The sequence below is a fragment of the Mustela erminea genome, chromosome 14 (assembly GCF_009829155.1).
Source record: "Mustela erminea isolate mMusErm1 chromosome 14, mMusErm1.Pri, whole genome shotgun sequence".
Classification (NCBI taxonomy): Eukaryota; Metazoa; Chordata; class Mammalia; order Carnivora; family Mustelidae; genus Mustela; species Mustela erminea.
The window spans coordinates 76070463-76080376 of NC_045627.1; the positions used below are offsets into that span (position 1 = coordinate 76070463).

Consider the following 9914-nt stretch of genomic DNA (forward strand, 5'->3'; position numbering starts at 1 on the left):
TTTCTCAATCTTACTCCATGAAATGGGCATGTGACTTGAGACAGAACCAGCCCAAGTGCCACCCAATCCAGAGAAGGGGTTGAAGTGTGTACTACAATGGCTCTGCCAACAGGGAACAGGAGCTGCCCTATGAAGTGGGCTGCCCCTCGATGGCAGAAGGGCCTAGGAAACTACAACACTGCTCCTAAAAAAGCCACACAATACCTCCACAGAGACCACCATCAAATGCAAACAGACAAATGAGAATGAGACCAGGGCTATCTCTTGCCTCTTTAGAGGTTCCTATAATAAGAATTCTACTTCCCCTGGCTGGTCTTCTTCCCCCAACTCCAAAAGGGCTAGCTAGAGAAAAAAAGAAGGGACATATTTTGAGCTAAGTTACCTCTTCTTTAATCGAAGCAGCTGGGAACTAACACCTTCAATCTTTCTTTAGGTAGAACAAGGAGTTTGTGATTAATGTTTTTGGTTGCTTAGTTTTTTGTTTTTTTTTTAAATGATTGAAATCTTTCTTAATTTCTGGAATAAATTTTCTCTCGTAATCAAAAGTGGCAGAAAGATAAGACATCAAATTAATATATTATTAGGGCACTATATTCCAGAAGGAAGTGGAAAGGATGAGAGACCTACTACAGAAAAACTAAAACCATTTTGTTTACAACTCAGAGATACAATACCTGGGTAAACCAATCATACTACTTTCCCAATCTTCTCTCTCAACACATTCCTAAAAACCTAGGACTTCAATATAATCTACCAGTCCCTGATCAGTCTACTCAAGAATCCTCCAATTTTCACATTAACATTTCCATGGCTTTGCTCCCATCTAGAATGTCCTTCTCTTCTGTCTATCCAGAGTCTAATTATATTTAAAGGTCCAATTTTAACACCTCATCTTCCTTCAAATTTTCTCTCATTTAAGTACAAAAATACCCCCAGTAAATGAAAACATACTGCATTTACACTCATTAAGCACACAGTCACAGCCTTCCTTGGAACACTTTTGAACAGTCTTCAGTTTTTTAAATGATCTCTGTATCAGCAAGGAGGAACATGACTCTGAACTGACTCTGAACAAGACTCTTAAATCTCCAGCAATAATGATAATAAATCATTATTTATAAATATATTCTCAAATATATATTTATATAAACATATTCTCAAATATATATTTACAAATATATTCTCCACTACATTTGCATTCATTCTTGCAAATGTTAAATGCTGTTCAGTTCTCAGTGAGGTGGGGTCCACTGGGTTTATACAATGATTTGAGACTTGTAATGTGAAGAATAAAAGTTTGTCTCATTCCACTGAATACTCACTTAGATTAAAAAAACAAAAACAAATAAACCTGTGTTTATGATTACCTCAGCTTAGACTGTCTTACATATTATCCTTCCGTAAATTAAAGATAGCTAAATTTAACTTCAAAAGACAAGTACTTTCTATACTGTTGATCATTAATAAGTCCCTGACCTCTGAAAAAGTCTTCAAATAAAAAGACATCTGGTAACCACTGAGCTTGCAAACTGAGCTTTCTGATGCTCAAATGAATACTAATTGGACACAAAAGGAAAGGTAGAGGGGTTAAGGAAAATTTACGTGTATATATGACATATATATATGCAACAAAGCCATCACCAAAGATTAAGTAGCTCAATTGTAAAAGATTGGTGGGGGGAGAGGCACCACAATGAGCTTGATTATATCCACAATTAACCAGGTAATTGTGGAGGGAGGGAACAGCTGAGTCCTTTTGTGGGACTCCAGTTGTCCATACAGATGTGGGCCAGTCTGGCTGTTGTCCAGGTTTTTTCTTTGGGGGACAGGGGTAATTGTCATCAAGATTCCTGAGGATCCAATAACCTCAGGGTAGTTTAAAGGGAAAGGATATAAAACTAGACGTTTATAAGACTGTTTTAAATAAGAAGTGCTTGTATAAATCAAATCCCCACTCATGTATAAAGATATAGTGATTATACAAATTACAATATCTATTCCTTTTTTGAGGTTAAAAAAAATAACACAGGTTATCTGACTTTTTAGCATCTCTTACTCATTAGGAGAAAATACTGTATTTAAAATCTAACAGTCACAAAATTCCTCTCAGTTTAAGCACTTTTTTCCCAAAGTTGTTTCTGACACAGTACTACAGGACCAATTCACACTTCATACTGTTTCAGTGAAGTGAGAATTGGTTTCGCTCTTACTGGAGCTCATCAGCTGTAGGCAACTGGTCAAGAAACATTTTTTACTTGCCTTAAGGCCAACCATTATCCACCTGTTTCATTTCCTAATGCAAGAACTCACGTTTCTACAAAATTATTTCCATATTAAGAGCCTTACAAATAAAAACACTGTCTTTAACAGCTCTTAGTACAGTTACTTGTTTTCTCAGTAATTAGCAGTATAAATAAAAAGCTTAAGCTTAATCAATAAACTGCAAAGACGAATGAATCTAATCCACAGATATCTGGCAACAGCTTATCAAACAAACACGCCTCATACAAAAGTACCAAGCCTTAAATACATTTCCGAACTATTAATTCATTCACCAAACATGTACTGAGCATGTGCAGGCACTATTCTATGTGTTGGGAACTATTAATTCATTCACCAAACATGTACTGAGCATGTGCAGGCACTATTCTATGTGTTGGGAACACGGCAGTGAAGAAAACATGCATCCGCTAGGGAGTTTACATTTGGGTATAGTGGACCAATATATTTAAAAGCTCTATGTTTAAAAAAAAAATTTTTTAAAGGCTCTCTCTTAAATCTTTTACTCTTTGTGTTTACAGCATTTTAATATGAACATCTGTCAAAGTTCCCTCAGAAGCTATGTAAGATACACATAAATGTTTTAAATCCAACAGAAAAATCTGGCTCAGTGCAGCATAAATATTATTTACAACAACAAATTTTTAAATTACAAACTATACCATATGAATCTCAACCACCACCTGTGTATTTCTCAAAATCATGTCCACTAAGATAAACAAGTTGAGTCTGTGAGAGCACTCCTGTTCTTCACTATAATGGTTCCCTGTCCTTTTAGGCCAATTACTCTAAACACTTTTTCACATATTCCCCACATACTTTAAAAGCAGCATGAACAAAAGAATAATTTAACAAGGCTGTGACATGGCAATTAAAATCAGAAGCAATAAATTACATAAAAAATGCATCCACAGTCCAACATAATCTGACCACAAACCCCAATAAGTAATTTTTTTTTTTCCAATAAGTAATTTTTGATGGATGTCACCTTTAAAATACAAACACGTTCCTGGATAATGTTTTTAAGTGGAATAAACTAACAGAACAAAAAGGAACCTGTGTAAAAAACATTAAAACCTTGTTTCACATGATGAAAATACCAGACACTGAAGTTCAAAGAAGGTGAATTCATGCAAATCAGATTAAAACCTTAAAAAAAAAAAAAAAAGACTAAAAACTAAGCTAGCAATTTCAAAGAACTCTAAGTTCTTTCAAAAGGGAGAAATATTCTTTATGGTACTTATATTCTAAGTTTGTAGGTAAAATTTAACTTTAATGAGTTTTCTTTACGTAAAACGTATCAGTCAATTTTTGCCTTTATCCTACCAGTTTAAAGAGTATGAAATCAAAGTCAATCATCCCCTTGGGGGTTTGTTTAGCTTTGCACCTAAGCCTCAGGGCAGAGTAAATTTCACAGTTATGTGCATTACAAGAAAAGATGTTAGAAAGATAAACTCAGGGGGTGCCTGGGTGGTGCAGCTGGTTGAGCGGCAGACACTCGGTTTCAGCTCAGGTTGTAATCTCACAGTCCTGAGATCAAGCCCTGAATAGGGCTCCGCACTCAGTAATGGAGTCTGCTGGAGATTCTCTCCCCCATCCCTCACATTCCTATGCTCGCTTGCTTGCTCACACTCGCTCTCCCTCCTAAATAAATAATCAACCAACCAATCGATCTAAAAAAAACCCAAAAAAACAAAAAAACAAAAAACCTCAGGGCAACAGATGCAGCAGGAGTGCCCCTCAAATAGTACCAAATCCTATGACAGGATAACAGGAGAAAGAGAAATTATGATCCATCGGGATTGCAGGAAAAAAGAGGTAAATGGCCATTCCATCTATCACATTATCAAGTCATCTTCCATATTATGTTCACTTTTAGACAATGCAATTTTTAAAAAAGATTTCATTTATTTATTTGATAGATCACAAGTAGGAAAAGAGGCAGGCAGAGGCGGGGGCGGGGCGCCAGGCTCCCCGATGAGCAGAGAGCCCCATGAGGGGCTCAATTCCAGAACCTTGATATCGTGACCTGAGCCGAAGGCAGTGGCTCAACCCACTGAGCCAGCCAGGCGCCCCTCTTAGACAATGTAATTTTATAACTCTAACAAGTTTTTTATTTTATTTTGTTTTTAAGATTTTATTTATTTATTTCACAGACAGAGATCACAAGTAGGCAGAGAGACAGGCAGAGAGAGAGGAGGAAGCAGGCTCCCCACAAAGCAGAGAGCCTGATGTGGGGCTCCATCTCAGGACCCTGGGATCATGACCTGAGCTCAAGGTAGAGGCTTTAACCCACTGAACCACCCAGGCGCCCGAACTCTAACAAGTTTTAAAGCAAAAAGTTATTAATACAGAAATTTTATTTTGAATGTATCTGTAGAGCACTCACTATATAAACTTCAATGAGTCTCAGGAAATATAAAAAGTATTTTTGGCTATTATTTTCCCAAATTAAAAACTTTTTTTTTAAAAAGTTTGACCTATAGTTCCCTTTTCAAAAAGGGAGACTAATACAAAAAATTAACGGTAAGTTTTAAAGACTTTTTCTTATTTATTTATTTGACAGAGAGAGGGAGATCAAAAGTAGGCAGAGAGGCAGGCAGAGAGAGAGGGAGAAGCAGGCTCCCCGCCAAGCAGAGAGCCTGATGTGGGGCTCGATTCCAGGACCCTGAGATCATGACCCGAGCCAAAGGCAGAGGCTTAACCCCCTGAGCCACCCAGGCACCCCTATAAAAGTAAGTTTTAAGTCTTTCTTTTATCAAGGGGTTCTGGTTAATGTTTAAATTTTGAAACCAACTTTGGCCTGCATTCAGTTAATATTCATATGATACAGTTTACTAAAAACATTATTCATTAGTACTGACTACATAATCATCCCCAAAGCAGACTATCAGTTCATGTGTCTTAATGACAGACAAATATACTCACAATCTAATCAATACTTTCCTTGGTGGGTTTAATTTTGACTTTTGTGTGTATTGCCCCTTCATGCCAATATTTCTCCTTGTTTACTTGGTCCAAGTAGATTTTTATAATCTAAGTAGCTAAATAATAACTCTCAAGAAGTCTGAAAAACTGGGGCATCTGGGTGGCTCAGTGGGTTAAAGCCTCTACCTTTGGCTCAGGTCATGATCCAGGATCCTGGGATCCAGCCCCACATCGGGCTCTCTGCTCAGCAGGGAGCCTGCTTCCTCCTTCTCTCTCTCTCTCTCTCTGTCTCTCTCTCTCTGCCTGCCTCTCTGCTTACTTGTAAACTCTGTCAAATAAATAAATAAAATCTTAAAAAAAAAAAAAAAGTCTGAAAAACTAATAGAGGGTTATTTGTAAATTTAAATGATCTATACTCCACTGTTGCCCTGAAATACTAAATATAAGATTTACAATACCCCAAGCCCAGTGAATGTTTATGAGAAGTTCAAGAATCAGCTTTGTTTCAAGATTTTATTTGAGAGAGAAAGCATGAGCACAAGCTGGGGGAGGGGCAGAGGGAGAAGAGGGGGAAGCAGACTTCTGGCTGAGTAGGGAGCCCCAGGCTGCCTCAAGAACCCTGAGGATCATGTCGTGAGCATAAATCAGACACTTAGCTTTGTTTAAAGCCAAAAATATGGGATTTAAAAAAAAAAAAACCTGAATTTTATTGGGAAAAAAAACAGAATTTGAGGTCACAGATTCTTACTTTTAATATGAAATTGTTAGATAAATTTGGAAAATACAGATTTCTAGTCATTCTTCAAAGAGAAAGACAATTTTTATAAATTTCTAAATGAGGCTGCTTCAAACAGTATTGAGTATTCTGCACTGTTTTACCTTCACTTAGTGATGTCAGCATGTAGCTGCAAACAGGCATTTTTAAAATGAATATACTAAGCAACTGACATCAGCTACGCTGTCATTGAACAGCCCTAAAGGACAACTCTTGCATTTACGGGTGAAGGAACTAAAAGGTCAGAGTAGTTACTGTTACACCACTCCTTTCATGTTAGCAACGAGACTCTGAAATACGAGAGACACTCTCTGAAACCTTCACTGTTTAAAGAAATCTCTAGGTTTATATGCTGGCATCCTAAATTTGACAAGGATTCAAAATAATAACATCAACATAAACACAATCCATGCATTTTCAGGAAAAAAAACATAAACACAAGCCAGGCATTTCCAAGAAGATGGAGTATTTATATATGTTTGCCTACTACAAAGCAAAGTTTTAATTCTTAAGATTTGTGAATTACTCAACACCTTTACTAATTTTAAATCAAATGAAAAGACCAAAAATGAAAAAAGGAATGAGGCCGGGGCGCCTGGGTGGCTCAGTGGGTTAAGCCGCTGCCTTCGGCTCAGGTCATGATCTCAGGGTCCTGGGATCGAGTCCCGCATCGGGCTCTCTGCTCAGCAGGGAGCCTGCTTCCTTCTCTCTCTCTCTCTCTCTGCCTGCCTCTCAGTGTACTTGTAATTTCTCTCTGTCAAATAAATAAATAAAATCTTTAAAAAAAAAAAAAAGGAATGAGGCCAATCATCACTTTTCTATTTTTGTAATGATGAATAAAAGCTGAAAAGTATCTGTACAGAGAAGAGACTTTATTCACAAGGAGACAGTTCAGTTTCGCCCTCAATGTCTCTTGAACCTTAATCTTCCACACAAGATTAACTCCGCGAATATGAAGGTGTAGTTTGTAGTTAGGAAAACTACACCCTCAATTAGCATATCTGAGCAATCTTTTTTTTTTTTTTTAAAGACTACCGGCACACCTTTTGAAATACTGTTCCACTGATTTACTGCACACTTTTCCTAAAAAAAAAAAAAAACTTCCAGCCTATCATTTAGGAAGAAGTAAAACCACCAGGCATCAAGGAACATCACAAACACACACGGAGAAAACTGCCAAATGCCTGCACATCATTATTTTTACTATACTAATCCCCACAGGTAACAAAACTATCAAGTGAAACAGATTCTAATCCAGAAGCTCCGACTCCAAATCCAGACCTCTTTAAACAAAACCAAGATGGGACTATTAGCTACAGTGGTTCAACTGCTAACATTTAAGCATCAATTACACCTGCGCTATCCCCCCGGCTTGCTGCTGGAGGACATGCACATGAGGCTTTCCCATGTTACAAGTCTGCGCAAATTTGAAATATCCTTGCCCGCCAAGGTTTATCAATGCCCGATGTCCTTGGAAAAAAGGCAACATAAAAACAAGTAACAGTATCTCTCATAACCAAAATCCCAAACAAACGCCTTCAAGTTACTTAAAATCACATTAAAATCCCAGTAACGGAAGAGTTCGTAAGACGGCAAAAAGTCAGCACAACCGTAAACATAAAACACACACACAGTCAACTTGAAAACGGAAAGAGACATAGGCGATTGAGTCTGAGAAACAGCCGAGCAGGTGGGGTTTAACCGCAGCTCGCGCTGGGAGACCAGGCCATCGGCCCAAATTAGGCAGCTCTCCAAGCACCGCTCCCGAGGCGCGGCCCCCGACCCCGCCGACCTCTCGGCCGCCGCCTCTCCAGCCGGCCCGGGACCCAGGGAACAAGGGAGGGACAGAGAGGGGTTCCTAAGTCCGTCCCCCCAGCGCTCGCCACCCTCCCCTGCCCGGGAGAAAAGCCAGGCGGAGAGCCGACCCGGGACCCGCAGCACCGCGGGGGAGGTGGGCAGTCCCTCAGCGCCGCCACAGCGACTGCAGTCGGCTCCGGGCGCCCGTCGAGCACTCACCCCACTTCTCCGAGCCTCAGGCCGCACCCCTAACGAGGCCGCTGAAGCTCAGGCTCAGGGCCTAATTTCTCCATAGCTGGGTCCGGCAGACCAGGTCGGGGGTGGGCGGGGGTGGGCGGGTGTGGAAACAGCGACCAGGGACAGGGCCGACACCGCGCTCCCTCCTCCTTGGCTTCCCCAATCCCCCGCGGAGCTGACACATCAACAAAGATGGCGGCGACGCCGTAGCCGGCCCCACTACAGCTGAGGGGGCGGGGCTCCCTGGAGGAGCCAGTCAGCGAGGGGCAGGCGGTGTGACGCGACGCACGTCGGGGCGGGTGTAACCTGCCTGCAGTGGGCGGGGCCGGGGCCGCACCGCCTCCTGCCCCCACAGCGCCCAGCCCCTCGCTCAGACTCGCTGGGCACCCACGCCCGGACTGACTCGGCTAGCCAGCCATCCTGCTGGTCCTGTCCAGCCTCTCACGCTATTCCCACCCCAAACGTGTTCTTTCTGTAGGACGCTCTCATTGGATACAAGCCCACCTTACCCTTTGACCCTTCTCATATTAGTCAGGGGCATAAAGCAATAAAAGAATTCCAAATTGTGACTTCTCAGCTCTGACGCGCAAACCTTGCACCTGACGTAGACGCAATTAGCAGGAGGAGCCTACCTGTGCGTCTTGACAATACGTCCCTGGGAGAGATTCTGGGGGTTTCCGTAACGCCGCGTTCGCATCTTCAGCCTGGCACCCACTGCCATTGTTTAATAATGAACTGTTCGTGCGGTCGTCCCTGGCACCAGTCTGTGAGCGCCTCGAGCGCGGGAAGTGTCCTCTCCCGGCTGGTTGTCCCAGACCGCACTGTGGGGGTTGACATGCAGGAGCTGCTCAGTAATTAGCAACAAGAAGTGTATTAGAGGAGAAAGTGTGTTGAATACAGTCGCCTAATCGGATCCGGGTAAGTAAGGGGAACAGTTTGCAAATCTACGCCGTCCATTGATGTTCTTTGGTTTAGGACTTCCCACTCACAACTCATGAGTGAAAGTACCTAATTCTGACAAGTTGTCAGCGTGAGAGTTTGCACAGCAAAGCTTGTTCCTGTTCTGTTAAAGCTTCTTTGATACTAACTGCTAGGGGGACAAACCACTAAAAAAAATCAACATTGTGTCACTTTGTTCCTCTTTCCTTTTCAACAGGAAATGGCATCTCCATCCGTAAATGAAAATACTGCAGTGAAACACACTTTGCAGTTAAAGTGTTTCTTTTTTTTTTTTTTAAGATTTTATTTATTTATTTGAGAGAGAGAGAGCATGAGCGAGGAGAAGGTCAGAGGGAGAAGCAGACTCCCCATGCAGCTGGGACCCCGATGTGGGACTCGATCCCTGGACTCCAGAATCATGACCCAAGCCGAAGGCAGTAGTCCAACCAACTGAGCCACCCAGGCGTCCCTGCAGTTAAAGTGTTTCTGATAGCGAAGAAATAAATTGACTTTATTTTTTTTTTTAAAGATTTTATTTATTTGTCAGAGACAGAGGGAGAGAGAGCGAGCGAGCACAGGCAGACAGAGAGGCAGGCAGAGGCAGAGGGAGAAGCAGGCTCTCTGCCGAGCAAGGAGCCTGATGTGGGACTCGATCCCAGGACCCTGGGATCATGACCTGAGCCGAAGGCAGCTGCTTAACCAACTGAGCCACCCAGGCGTCCCGAAATAAATTGACTTTAAAACAATCGACCAAACGTTCCTAGTGAGATATATTTTTCCAATGGAGAAAAATCTAAGCCTTTTTCATAGCTCATATGGTTAGTAATAACCATCATGGTATTATTTCTGAAATATATACTAGTTTCAAAGCATATAAGTAATTATATTTTGGATACAAAGATTTTCATTGTTGGAGAAAGGAAATACAAATACAAAAAGGAATTAAGTAAAAATTCTG

At 41.3% G+C, this 9914-nt stretch overlaps 1 protein-coding gene across 1 annotated transcript in view; it reads right to left on the bottom strand.

Annotated features, from left to right (window-relative positions):
* CCDC186 (coiled-coil domain containing 186) overlaps positions 1-8229 on the bottom strand; it is a 50828-nt gene extending 42599 nt beyond the window's left edge. The window contains exon 1 of the mRNA XM_032312115.1: positions 8000-8229. The gene's annotated coding sequence lies outside the window, so the exon portion shown is untranslated. The remainder of the gene's footprint in view (positions 1-7999) is intronic.
* Between the last annotated feature and the right edge of the window lie 1685 nt (positions 8230-9914).